A 14,327-nucleotide genomic window follows, 5' to 3' on the forward strand; every position below is an offset into this window, starting at 1 on the left:
CAACACAACACAACACAACACTACACAACACTACACTACACAAAAAAAAAGAAAATAAGAATTCTAAAAATTGTCAAGTGTCTGTTAACTTAATTTTCATTTAAAAAAATAAAATTTTTGAAGAAAAAAAAAATATCATCTTTTAGAAAATTGAAAAATTTCTAAATTATTTAATATGAAAATTAACTTAGCAGATAATTAATAATTTTAAGAATTTTTGTAACAAATAAATTTTAGAAAAAAAAAATTTATAAAAAAAAATTGACATTTAGAAATTTTTAAAAACTACAAATGCAATTTTTTAAAAATAACTTTTTCGAGCAAATTTATTTGTTCAAGAAAATTAAAAAATTGTCAAGTGACAGCTAACTTTAATGTCATTTATTTAATAATAAATTAATCAAGTTTATTATTAAAATTGTCTCATGTGAATTAAAATGTTCCAAAGTTCGATTGTATCTTATAAAAAAATAATTTACCGTTCATGTTTGAAAAACAAAAAAAAAAGTCGTGACAGACAATGTCCAGAGCAGCGATGATGAAATTCGACACCTCTCAATGTTTGGATAAAACATTTTTTTATTTTTCCCGGAACTAAAATAACTGTAACAATAAATTTTAATATTTCTATTTTATTTATATGTTAAAAAAATATTTAAGATTGACAGCTGACCACTAACTTCAGTATTATTTATTTATTATTGTATAGAAAATTTACAACCTTCCATATTGCATTTCTTGTCCGCTGATTTACAAGCTCCGGGATCAATTATTCTATAAAAACTTTATTTCTTCATTAAAAGTCATTCATTTGTCCATTTCATCAATAAAAATCAATTATTATTGCATATTATTATTATTTACTTATTATTTAACAATAATATTCATTATTTAATCGAAATGTTACTAAAAAACAACAATAACGCGGCAGCTTCCGAGTAATCTGCCTGAAGTTGGCGACCAAAACACTTTTAGTTATTATTTCTGCCGATAGGGGACACACGCGAGAGAATTCAAATTTATTGGTCGGTTGAGCGACGCTCTGATTGGTCGATTTTAAATTTTAACCGTTGACTCAAAGGAATAGTTCCCAGATTGCTCACCAGAGTCAACAATTGTAAAAATGTCACGTCATTGTTTACAGATCATCATCTAGACAGTTTTAATTGATTAAATAATTAAATACTCGATTAAAATTGAAAGTAAGTTTATAAAAATGGAAAGTAAGATTGAATTATTGATAATACGTGAAAATTTTTATTAGCATCTTCAAAAAAACTGCGAGACGTTAAATCATATAATTTAGTTGAGTGACAATTAATTTAGTAGATATATTTAATAAATTTTAACAATCAAATTATAGCAAAAAAAAAAAAAATAAGAAAAAAAAATTGACTTGTAGAAATTTAAAAAAATTAAAAATGCAATTTTTTTTTTATTATTTTTTGGAGCAAATTTGTTGGTTAGAAAAAATAAAAATATTATCAACTGACTGCTAAATTAATTTTCATGTGCAATTTTTTTTATTAAGTCAATTAAAATTAAAAAATTTTCACTTGTAATTTTTTATTAATTTTCACAAGTGGAATTTTTTAATTAAATTTTTGATAATAATTTAATTGCTAAAAAATTCTAACAAAATTTTTAATATTTGTCAACTTCAGTGTCATATTGATTGAAAATAGAAAAGTGAAGTGAAACCAAGTAAATATTTTTAAAATGTGATTTTTTTTTTTTAGTTCAGTGTTATAGTTTTCATTTTAATTTAAGTGAGTAGTTATTGTTAGTGTCAGTGAAGTGCTCAGAAAAAATTAACGCCATCGTTGGATCACATGAAGAAATAAATACATTTATTATCATAAATAATCTGCAACTGGTGAGTACTTTTTAGTTACTTCAAAATTTATTTGGTAATAAATTAATTCAATTTTTTTTTTACAGGTATTCTGCAAAATTGATTATTTTTGGGCGAGATCCAGGTATTTATGATTCAAAAATAATATATTACTAAGACAGACAAGTTTTGGTTTGTTTTGTTAAAAATTAGAATTTATAAAAATACTAAAAAAATTTGGTGCCATTTAAAAAATTATTCTGGCTTTAGGTTATTTAATAATTTTTGCTAGTTCAAAAATCACAGAAATCTTACAGTAATATTATACAAATTTTGTTTCTGGTTTATTTGGATTAATGGTTTAAGCAATAGGTGTGAATAATTATTAGTGGAAGGGAGAAAAAAGATAAAACCGTAAATTAAATTTATTAGAAAAAAAAAAAAAAATAATTTTTTCACCAATCTAATTGGAGAGTTTTCATCCAAGAAAGTTAGAGCCTTAATCCGGAGGATTGATCGAGGGTTTAGGATGTTTTCTAAGATCCAGAGACTACATTCGTCTTAGTATCTGCCTGAGACTGTGAAATATAAGCTGGATATCTTGTAGAAAGATAAATGTACACCCGTCTCTTCTTACATTATTTTGTTAAGGAAAATTATTCCCTCAGCGCCTCACCTTCTATCTGGTAATTTAAGTTTTTACGGAAAATTCAAATTATCCAATTATTTTAGTCGATAAATAATTTTAAAATTTATAACAAGCTTATCTTGCTTATTAAGAAGGTAAATAAGTTACTGATGGAATATTTTTGGATCATATTCTCCTATTTAATTTCGTTTATATTTGTAATCAATATTTTATAAGGGTAATTACATACAATGCAATTCCGGTTTATTTTACTAGAAGCAGGAAGAAGAATTTTATGGTAAGAATTATCTTGTCACTTTTGATTTGAACTCTTTATAAAAAATAATTGATAAATTTTTGTAAATTTTGATCGGTCTTCAATTTTTGTGGCTAAAACATTTAAATTCTTGAAGAATTTTCAATTTTTGACATAAGTTGTCAAGAAAAATTGATCAAAACTTTATTAAGTGTACTCAAAAATCACCAAATTTTGATCATCAAAATTTGGATGAAACATCAAAAATGCATCACAAAACTCATGAAATTTTGGATGATAGTTCATAAATATTAACTTTTGAATCAATTCCAATTTTTGTAACCAATAATGAAAAATTCTGAAGGATTTTTAAGATCAGATTATAAGATTTTTGATATTTTGACTGAAAGTTTAGAAAGGATATCAATTTGAATTTTTTCTCAAAGTTTAATTATTAAAAACTCCAAAAATAATTCAAAAATTGAATCGAGATTTTTTTGAAGGGCTTGATATAGCTTTCAACATCCAAGATGTTGATCATAATTTCACCCACCAAATGTTTCCGAAGGACAATGTAATTTTATCAAAAACAGAATTGTTGGATCGTGATAAATAAATAACTCAGCGGTGATCTCGATAAAAAGAAACACTTGTTGTAATTATTTAAAAAGGGTTAAAAGGGAACGGGGACAGGGTTTCTTGTGGAGAAAGCAGAAGGCAGTCGTTTGTCTTCGCGGAAGTAAAACGGCCAAAAATCGTAAAATAAAACAAAACAAGGATGTAAAAATTCATTGAGTCGGAGTCGGACTTGTGTCTGGCCAAACTCCTCCAAGTTCCTGCCGGTGATAAGGATCAGTTTAGCATACGATCGCCATTTTGCGGGCGCATAATTTAAATTTTCGTTCCATTGTTTTGTCGCGAGTTATCTTCTGGTTCTGGCTCCACCCTCTGCTTGATACAAACTTTTATTTAAACTCATGGGTAAAAAGTCTCTCGGGTAGGTAGAGGAGTCTTGGCGACATTTGTTCCATTTCGCCCCTTCGCTTCATCCCTAAATTCAGACGGCCTCCCCCGGCCCCGGCATCGCCAAACGACGTTCCTTTAACTCACGTTACTTAGTCAGTGTTACAGCAAAGGGTGCAGCGGGCGTTTGTCCCGAGTCTCCTCCACTCTCTTGTGCGGCCATTTGCATTAAATTAGAATCTGAAATTTTCTTGCTGGAAAATTCACCTCACCGTCTAAGAGGGTTCTTTTTAGGGGAGAATCTGCAGCTCCGTTAAATTAATTTTTTTATGAGTTGGGGTTGATTAAAAAAATTAATTTTTTTCTTTTATAGTATTAAATATAATTCAGAAAGAATTTTGAGGTGGAAAAAAATTTTTTACCTTCACTAGAATAAAAATAAATTAATTTTTAGTCAAAGAGCCAAAAAATTAAAAATCGAATTTTTTTTGTTGACTTTAAAAATTATTTTCTCCAAAACTACTGGATATTTTTTGGACTTTTTTTTTTGAAATTGTTCGGGAAAGTCTAAGGAAAATTTTGAGATTAACCTCGGATTTTTCCGACCAATAGATTCCGAGATATCCGGGTTTGAATAAAAGGTACAAAATTTGGTACACGATTAACGATAATTGGTACCAGGTTTTTGAAAATTTTTTTCTCAGAATCTACACAAGATATTTTAAACTTTTTTTTTTCAATTGAAAAGCAAAGTCTGGAGAATATTTTGAGACAATCAAAAAATTTTTTTCTCCAAAAATTTCTAAAATATTCAAAGTCAAAAAAAATTTTTTTTCAATGAAAAAAATTAACTTGAAAAATTGGACTTTTTATTTATTTTTCGCAATTGAGGCGTCATATTTAAAGTGTCTCGCGAAAGAATACAGCGCATATCTAGGTAGCCGATAAAAAAAAGTAACTAGCCTATTTCTCTAGAAATAAATAGCGATGTATCATGACACCTCTCCTTTTTCATTAAAATCACTTCTCTCTCTCTCTCTTTTGAAAGACAATAGGACGAAATAAATAGCCCGTCTTTTGTCTTTTGTTTCTTGGCTCTATTGTTACCCAGCGGAGATAAGAAAACAAGAGACTCCCGTCGCTGTTTACGACCGGGTGCGGTCTTCCTACACCACCTCATTCTCATCCACTACCACCCACTCTCATGCACCATCTTAACTCATTCTCATCATTAAATTACCTTTTTGCATTCAGAAAAATTTATTCCTCCAAATATGACTCGCAAAATTATTTTCCAGGTGTCGAATAAAAGTCGCCATTCCCGGACCCTTTTTAACTGGACATCGGACAGCGGGACCTTAGGGACTAATTTTAAAAACGGTAAACTGGTTTGTCCAGTTCGCGTTCTTTTATCCAGAGGTTCTTATTCCTTCTGTGTATCCCTTATATATATATATATATATATATATATATATATATATATATATATATATATATATATATATATATATATATATATATATAATATATATATTCATTCTTATCCTTTGGTAGTTGCTCTGTGCTATGGACTCACCTAATGCCCCGTTATTTCGGCCCACGTGTGTCCGAGTGGGGATCACTAAAGTTATTGCTGGGGGGAGGCCAGCCGGATTATTTTTCACAAACTTTTGGCTTAGTCCTTCAGTACCTTTCGCACAGGAAATACTTCCACAGTTTATATTTATCAGGTAGGTCATTATTTTGCGTAAATTCAAGTGAAAACTATTTTAAGTATCACGTGATTTCATTTTGAGTCAAGTTTTAGTGAAGTTCAATAAATTTTGAACAAATGGAAGGCAAAATTTGTTTAAATTAAAGTTAAGTGCCAAAAAGTAGTGCGATTTGTTCCAAAAATTTTTATCAACAAATTTCACCATTTTTTAATCAAATTTTATCAAAAAATTCAATATGTTCAAAATTTTCCAAAATAGATGATTTACATAATCATCATAACTTCCATAATTTTGAAGAAACCTTCACAAAACTGAACATACTTTCTTCTCGAATACTTTTTGAGGTTGTGTTTCAAAATTAACCAAATTGGTCAAGTCAATTCAAAATGGCGGCTGTTAAAAAAATTTTTTAAGTGACTAAAATGAAACTTTTTGACTTCTATGGCTTTTAAATGGGACAAATGATGAAATTTATTTGAAATAAAGTTAAAAAATGATAAAGTAATTACATTAATTTGGAATAAAAATAATTCATTCAATTCAAAAAATTAAGATGAAATAATTAAAAAAAAAATTCATTTTTTTTTTTTTTCTAAAGACAAAAATAAAATCTTTTAAATTAAATTTCAATTCAATAAATAAGAAATTAAAATTAATTTGATCAAAAGAGAGCCTACTCACCCCTCGAGCAGCCAGCCACACTTCTAATAAAATTAATATAATTAAAAATCCCCAAAAAAAGGGGGGTAAGATTTATTTACCTCGAAAATATGATTAAAAAATAAAAATAGTCACAACAGATCAAGCCGACGACTGTCTTGGCTCCTGGGACCTTGACACGAGGCAAGGGTAGCGAACAAAACTCTACTTCGATACACGATCTGCGATTTTAACGAAATCCGTGCAGATAAATAATTCCGATTTGAACTGTATAAATTCGTCTAATCTAAGCCGAGGCTCCAATTTGAGATCTTGCATTTCCTCATCCTCTCCCTCATCCTCTGCAGCTCTCATTCTGATCCCCTGCAGCTCTCGCCTGGAGCTAGGAGGAGAATTCCAGCTCGCGCTTCAGTCTTTACTTATAAGACGCCTTCAGACCACAGAGTAAAGTATGGGGCCATACTTCACTCGCCTCAGGTTTGCTTCTCATCCCTTATTACCTTCCCCTCCCCTTCTTGTTCATCTTCGAGATCTTCTCCGCACCATACACAGGCATATTGTCTTCTTCGTTATACTCGACTGCCTGCAAAACTTGCGATCAAATGAAAGATTACGAAATTAAACTTTCAAAAATTAAGCTATTCATTTTCCCATTTTACGAATCTAACTTCAATGAGTTTAATTTTTAAAAATCTTTAGCTTGAAAATTAGCAATTAATTTTTGATAAAAAAATCCGTGAAATTTTCCGTCAATAATTTATTGTAACTCGTAATTTTTTTAAAAAATATTTTAATCAAGTAAAATTTATTTGAAGTAAAAAATAATTTTTCTGAAAACTTATTAAAGCTCTCTCATATACTAGCAATGAATTGAATTTAATGTGAGCGGATAAATATCTCGAAAAATGAGACATAAAAAAAAGGTAAAAATTTTTTATTCGTAGCAGAGGGTAAATAATATCCGTCAGAGTTTTCAGAGAGCATTTCAAATAATTTTAAACCCTCGAGAAATATTTAATGAAATTCTCAGAGTCTTCTCGGTGAGTGGGATGGATCTTGTTCAGATACGAAAGACAGCACTTGCCGTTACGGGGTTGGGTTTCCTCTGAAAGCTAAGAGGGAACGAGATAAAGAATAAATGAGCGAGCGAGGGCGAGGGAGTCTACAAAATAAAGATAGCGAAGGAAAGAAAGGACAAGGGAGGAGTGGGAGGCCGAGGATGGATGGTTTTAATGATTTTTCGGGGGTTGCCAGCGAGAACGAAACCCTTTTCCTGTTCCTTCTGTTGAAGCTCAAGGGGTTGCAAATTTTTAAGCCTCTCAGTCACTCCTCACGTCCATCCGCGGCTTACCCTCTTACCAGCCGAAAGACGAGGAAGGTCGTCAGCGGGAATTATTCTCAATTCTCACAAAGGCTATATATATTTATGCGAGGCTCTGTCTGTGAGATGAGAAAATGGAGAAACCAACCAAGAAAGAATAACGAGCTCTTCTATAAAAGAGACATACAAACTTTCAGAGGGTTGTTATCCCCTTTAAACTAAGCTTCAGAAAAGATAGCCGGGCTATTTTATTATTAATTGCAAATTTTCTGGACGAAATTTGTGAGAAATAAATAAAAAGTCCAATTTTTCAAGTTATTTTTTTTTCACTAAAAAAAAATTTTTTTTGACTTTGAATATTTTGGAAATTTTTCGGAGAAAAAAGTTTTGGAGAAAAAAATTTTTTGATTATCTTAAAATATTCTCCAGTCTTTGCTCTACAATTTCTAAAAAAAAAAAGTTTGAAATATCTTGTGTAGATTCTGAGAAAAAAATTTTCAAAAACCTGGTACCAATTATCGTTAATCGTGTACCAAATTTTGTACCCTTTATTCAAACCCGGATATCTCGAAATCTATTGGTCGGAAAAATTCGGGGTTGGACTTAAAATCTATCTTAGACTTTTTTGAACAATTTGCAAAAAAAATTTTTCAAAATATCTCGGATAGTTTTTGAGAAAAAAATTTTTAAAGTCGACAAAATTTTTTTTTTTTTTTTTTTCAAGGTAATTGCAAATTTTTTGGATAAAAGCCTTAAAATTTAGTTTCTAAATTATAAAAAAATTGTAAAAAAATTTTTTCTAAATTTCTATTGCAAAAATTGAAAAAAAAAAAAGTTTTTTTTTTTTTTTTTTTTTTTTTTTTCGTTTTGCGTATATCGCCTATAAGAAAGACGACCATTTAAAAGTAGACTTATTTACGACAGGAGCAACATCACGTGATGCAATAGAGCCGAGAAGGGTAAATTTCACTCCCACAGTTACACAGTTACACCCTTTCTTGGTATCACCCTAACCCTTAACAGTATTTCTTACAAAACCCGCCTACTGCAACTCCCACGTGTTCTTACCATAACCGCTGTCTAGGGACTCGAGTACAATACTGCAAATTTAAGAACAGCATTATTTTCCAGAAGAAAAGAAATTTAAAGTTCATAATCACAATCACTGCCAGGAATGGTCACGTCATCCAGATAATAACGCAGATAATAACGCATACGCAATTCCATATTGTACGCAAACAAATTCATACATTGTTGGCGCCTTTCCCTTTTTTTGCAATTGTCCTTCCATACTGCAAATTACGAGTTACAATAAATTATTGACGGTGAAACTCATGCACCCTCTGGTCCTGGTATATCATTAAGGACCTAGAAATCGACGGCAGGTTGAATTTATCTATATATTTAGTTTTCAAGTACCCTTTGATGACATCGATTTTCAAGCAGTAATTATAGGTTACTTATGTCTGATGTATGATGAAAAATTTCACGGATTTTTTTATCAAAAATTTATTTTATTTTATAAAATTCAATCCTAACTATTTTTTTTTTACCATTTTAATTCTCCTTAAAGTTAAATCAAACATTTTCCTGCTCCCCCAAAAAAAGTATTTCAACTTGGTATTAAAAACTAACGAGATATTTTTACAATTTTAGCGGAGTTTTAGAGCGCGAGTAAGCAACCTCGTAGGTTTATTATCATCAGCGAAGGATAATAAAGGAAAGGAAGGAAAGCGCGAGGATCGAGATAACCGGTAGCACACCTACATCCACCTCGGAGTATTCTGAAAAGCTGAAACTCGGTAACGGGCTTGGAGGAGGGAAAGGAGGGAAGCTTGCAGAGGAAAACTCGAGGTTTTCCTCCCCCAGTGGCACCTTCTGACAACCCACCCTCGATTTTCCTCCTCTTGCTTGGCACACCGTCACCAGAAGCAGAATCCCCCTCTTTGAGGGGGAGAGTCGCCTTCATTAGCAAACTTTCGTTTAAAATTTTCCGAGGTACGACTAGCGGGCGCCTCGTCACTGGCTCTTTTGCCACCCCAAAGTAAACTACCCGAAAATATCATCCCCTGCCCTTCTTTTCTTCCTCCTTCCACCCAATTCTGCCTTTCTCTTATATATTATATACGTATGTATTCGCCGAGGGCAAAAACAAACGTTCCACCCTCAACTCGATTTCAACTTTCGAGATATAATTAATTTTTCGAGACCGCTCGGCGCCAACGCCGTTTGTTGCCGTCTCATCCCCAATAACTTTTTACTCCTTCGCCTTCGCGGGTCCTCTCCTCCCTCCTTCTCCTTCCTCCTCCACCTTCTGATGGTATTTGTTGTTTGCTCGTCTTTTTCTGGCAAAAACTCTTTCACTATTCCGCAGCTCAGCTTTCTGGTTTTTGGGTTTCTCTAAATTTTACGAGGGAACGCGATACGCTGGAGGCGTCTTCGTGCCGTTATCTCTGGTACGACCTTTTGGGGTTGAACCAACGTCGAATAAATAGTAACGAAATCCTCGGGTGGTCTCGCGACTTGTCCTAAGATCTCATAAACTACGAATAACGAGATATCAACCACCAGCTAGCAGAGATACACAATGCTGCTGTGTTAATCGGTGTCGGATTGTCAAAATTTAAATCTTAGATAATTATTATACTAGGGAAAAAAAATAAATAATATTAAAATAAAATAAATTAGTTGATTATTTTAAATAAATATTGTTAATGGTAACAAAGCTGAGGAATATTTAAATAAATATTTGTTACTACTGACAACACTTATTAATAGTTAATAAATATTTATTAGGAGAATTTGTCGGTAAATGGCTGGATACTAGCCGAGAGTTATTTCTATAGATTAGTAAGAGCAACAGCGACACCTATACACATATCAATGTGCGTCGCTGAGCCGCCATATTGTTTGTTTGTTCCGTGTGAAATTATATTGTAGGTTAAACGTTAGAGAACATTAGAATTTCCCTATTAAATATTTAAATCAAATATTTGATCAAAAGTGTTGCAAACTTCCAACAGATGGCGCATGATCGCTAAATCTGCTCTTTTATAGAGAGTTAAGGTCAAATAATTAAATTTTGGTATAAAAATTTTTTTAAAGCCCTCATCTGTCTTTTTTTAGATCAATGAATTAATTTTCATCCGTGGTACAATAATTATCATTAATATTTTCTATAAATCACACAAAAATAAAATCTCAAAAATCACAAATGAAACGGCGGCTTTAAATGAAATCACGTCGGTCGATAGCGACTAGTTAGATCCACAAACAAGATTACAAATGCATGTCAAACTCTTACTTCTCCACGTTCTTCCTCTCAGCAGACGATTTTCCACATCGCCAAGAAAAGATTCGTCTAATCCGGAAAACACAAGATTCAGATAATAATTCCATCCAGCATCTTCACTTAATCTGCACCGTTTTAATATTTGATCCGTCTGAAATAATGTTTCAAGATTCTCTATTATTTACAACAAGATCACCCCAACTAAATTGATATATCAAATCTCGGCAATTACGCTTAATATTTAAAAATTACCCAGAATTTTACTAAAACTAAAAAGTTTAATTTAAAAAATATTCCAGCCAAAAGAATATACAAAGTGCTCTCAGCGGGCTTATTAAAACACGATGCGAATTCGCTCGGCAAAGTTTTAAATGATTTTCCCAAAGTTACCTCGCGCGTTGGTTTATTAAGAAAAGTCAATTTACCCAAAGTAAGACCTGAAATTTATAACTTTTCTTTCAGAACGTTCAATAATTACCAGCTGGAGGAGAGTAGGGTGGTGGGTTAGTTCATTGACCTCCCCCCCCAAGGTTATATAAGAATCCTTGGATAGCAATACCTTACGTAAGAAAAATAAAAACAAGGGAAGCCAAAAACAAACGCGTTGAAAAGAAGGAGGGTGGCTCGCTCGGTGAATCAATAAGAACTGTTTCCTCAACACCCTCTCTAGCGACGGTCGCCCGGTGGATGCCCGCCTACTAAACTTCCAGCTCCTCAGTTTTCTCCCCTTTTTCCTTTTATTACCCTGGGAGAGGAGAGGAGAGAAGAGAAGAGAAGAGTCGAGAGGATCCAGAGCAGCTCCGAGCTGAGAAAGGGGCTCTAAGTAGGGGCTGGTTGGCCGGCTGGTATCCCAAGCAGCTCTCGAAGGTGGTGAGACGCGGCCATCTTTATTTCTCTCCTTCTTTTACCTCCGTCTCTTTCTGCAGCATCTGTCTTGCAGATTCCATTAAAACTTCGTCCACCTTGTTCTTATTTTTCCTCCTTTCTACCTTCCATGGCGCCCAAAAAAATTCTACCTTGATTCTGTTGTCGCTAACGTGATTTGCCAATGCCGATCCTCAAAGTACAATCGATCGTAATTGCCCAAAGAAAACGGTACGCAATAGAGGTAATGGAGGTCTGCCCAGTAATAATAAAAATAGTTATCGGGAACAAAGCGACGAGACATCAAAGGAACGATGTCTGGTAATTGTCAGCCTGAAATTGTTTTACGACTAATTGGTAAATCGATAGACATAGCTTTTGGAAGATGTTGCCATCCCAGATAAAAAAATAAAATTGTTAATTAAAAGCCTACTCGGGTAATAAGTCTGAGATACCCACCAAAACACAAGTTCGCCTCGCTGGTACATGGTACTGATGCGAAATAAAACAGATGCTTGATTACCCTTGCTCGCCTGACTATACACTCCTTTCCAACTCGCCGATTTTCCTCACTGGTAATGGATCTTTTTATTAAAAAAAGAAAAAAAAAACTTTTCTGGCCACAAATAAAATTAACGGTTGAAAAAAAGGATAATTTTTCAGATGTTAATTATTCATAACAACATTAAAGCATAAAGCTATCTTCTTTCCCGTAAAATCTTCATCCGTACCGTCGCTCCTAATTTAAATGGGAAATTTAAGTCGACTTTAAATTGGAGTTATGCGACAAATGTTGGGTAGTAGTTGGGCGCCAGGAGTTACTTTTTGCATACTTGTCAGTTTTTGCCATCAGTCTTTCGGCGACAAATAATGAAAAGAGATAGAGAGGAGATTCTAAAAGAGGAGGAGGAGGAGGAGGAGGAGTGATCAATGGAGCTTGCAGAAAGCGAGAAACTACAATAGACAAGCTCGATTGAGTCCACTGTATGTCTGCGGTCCACCGAAATTGATCCGGCAACATCGCGTCTCCTCTTCTTTCCTCTTCCTCCTTCCTTTCCGTGAAAACACACATCGCTTTTCAGCCCTCCCCTTACTTATTCTTACCTACAGCTGTCAAGCTTCTTCCGGCAAGCTTGGCTACTTGCTTCGGTCCATTGACGTCGGTTCCTTTGTCTCCTCGAGGCTTTTTAACCAAAGTTTTCCTCGAATGGCGCCCAAGAGGAGAACAAATTAATTTTATTTTCTTTTTTCCAGAACCAGACATTGGATTGTCCTGTAAAAAGCTATCAAAGGGCTTTGAAGCTCCCGTTTCTTAGCAGAAGTTCGGCGTCTTCAGAGTTTTCCAGGCGTCTCTGTGAATTCCAATTAAAATTTTGTTCTCTAAAAACAGAAGAGCCCTGGAGGATGAATGGATGAAACGAAGTGGGTGGAACCCGGCACCATCGGCGAGGTGAACAAGGTAGCTAGCTCGGGGTGTTTCACCAAAAGGAACGGGGCGGCTTTCCGGACTCGCTGCCGGAGGGTACGCAGGGAAGCGAGATCTCGGGTTCAAGAAACGAGCAAGAAAGTAGATTATAAAAGCAAGAGAGAGAACGTAATTAAAGAAGGGGCGGAACACTACGACGTACTCTTATTCTAGATACGGAAAATATAAGGGGTAGTTTTAGTTTGAGAAGCTCAAGGAGAAGGGACAACGGCTAACCTGTTCTCCAACTCGGAAAAATATAGTCGATTGCGTCTAACGATTGCTACTTGGTTGACTCAACTGAAAAAAATCGGTTTTAATAATGGACAAGTACAGATTTGATATCACTTACAAATTAGCTTGTCATACTAAAAGTTGATGTCAAGAAACTAACAGAAAAGGGTTTGGATATGAAAGAAAATAAATCTCACACATCAATTTATAAGAAAAAATCGTAACTTTATTCAAAAAACCTAAAATACATGTAAAAATATCAAATTAAAAAAATTTATCGATGACCTTGAAAATACTTAACAAAGAAAACGTTTTTTGTAATTAAAATTAAGGGTTGAAATTATCAAGATATATTTTTGGAAGTGTCTAGTATCTTCTCAGGGGTATTATTCGACTAAAAGTCGCATAAAAAATTAAATGGCAGCGTTAGAACTGAAATGAACTTCATTTTTGAAATCGATATTTTCAGTATAGTCAATCAAGCCACTACCTATTGTTTTTTTTCCGTGAAGGAATCTCAGTTTCTTCTTCCCCTTCGCCCCCAGCGTTTTTCTTTCAATGTCTCGACTGTTATCTACCTGGTGAGGTAACGACAGCTTTGTAAATTTTTTTCTCCGGACCGGGGGAGAGACGACAGCTTCGGAAGAAAAGTTGGAAGATCGATACTGCCGAGAAAAAGATAAGAGAAAGCCGGGAAAGGGAGCTAAGGAAAAGTAAAGTTTTACTGGTGGGGAGGTGTAACGGTTTAAGCATTAAGGAGAACCGAGCACGGTCCGCCCCGTAGGGGGGAGTTGATATTTAAATCTCCCCTTTTATAATTTCACCTCGTCCATACTCTGCTCGGGGCACCCCTCCCTCTCCCAAGCCTCCTACTTCTGTTTCAACTCAGTCTCCTACCCTTATTCAACGGCACCCTCGCTCTTTATAGTCTCGCCCGCTTTGCCGTTCTTTCTCTCACGGTTCTTTTCTTCGTTCTCTCTCAAGCTCACCTAGCACGCCAACGCTTCGCCGGCCGCCATCATGAAAATATTAAGAACTCGGAAAATGGCCGCCGTCTAAGAAAATTAAAATAAGAAAAGGTGCTGGGTAACGAAC

General features: G+C 33.9%; 1 long non-coding RNA gene across 2 annotated transcripts in view; it reads left to right on the forward strand.

The window, feature by feature from the left end:
* The first annotated feature begins 1,621 nt into the window (after positions 1–1,621).
* LOC141532785 (uncharacterized) overlaps positions 1,622–14,327 on the forward strand; it is a 67,846-nt gene continuing 55,140 nt past the window's right edge. Inside the window, exons 1-3 of one of the 2 annotated variants that reach the window (XR_012480131.1) lie at positions 1,622–1,876; positions 1,942–1,979; positions 12,788–12,992. This is a non-coding gene — a long non-coding RNA (uncharacterized LOC141532785). The remainder of the gene's footprint in view (positions 1,877–1,941; positions 1,980–12,787; positions 12,993–14,327) is intronic. The other variant, XR_012480130.1, reaches the window with a different exon arrangement.

This window comes from Cotesia typhae, unplaced genomic scaffold (genome assembly GCF_013202065.1).
Source record: "Cotesia typhae breed Kobodo isofemale line unplaced genomic scaffold, CoteBio_Ctyphae contig_69, whole genome shotgun sequence".
In the NCBI taxonomy this organism is placed as follows: domain Eukaryota; kingdom Metazoa; phylum Arthropoda; class Insecta; order Hymenoptera; family Braconidae; genus Cotesia; species Cotesia typhae.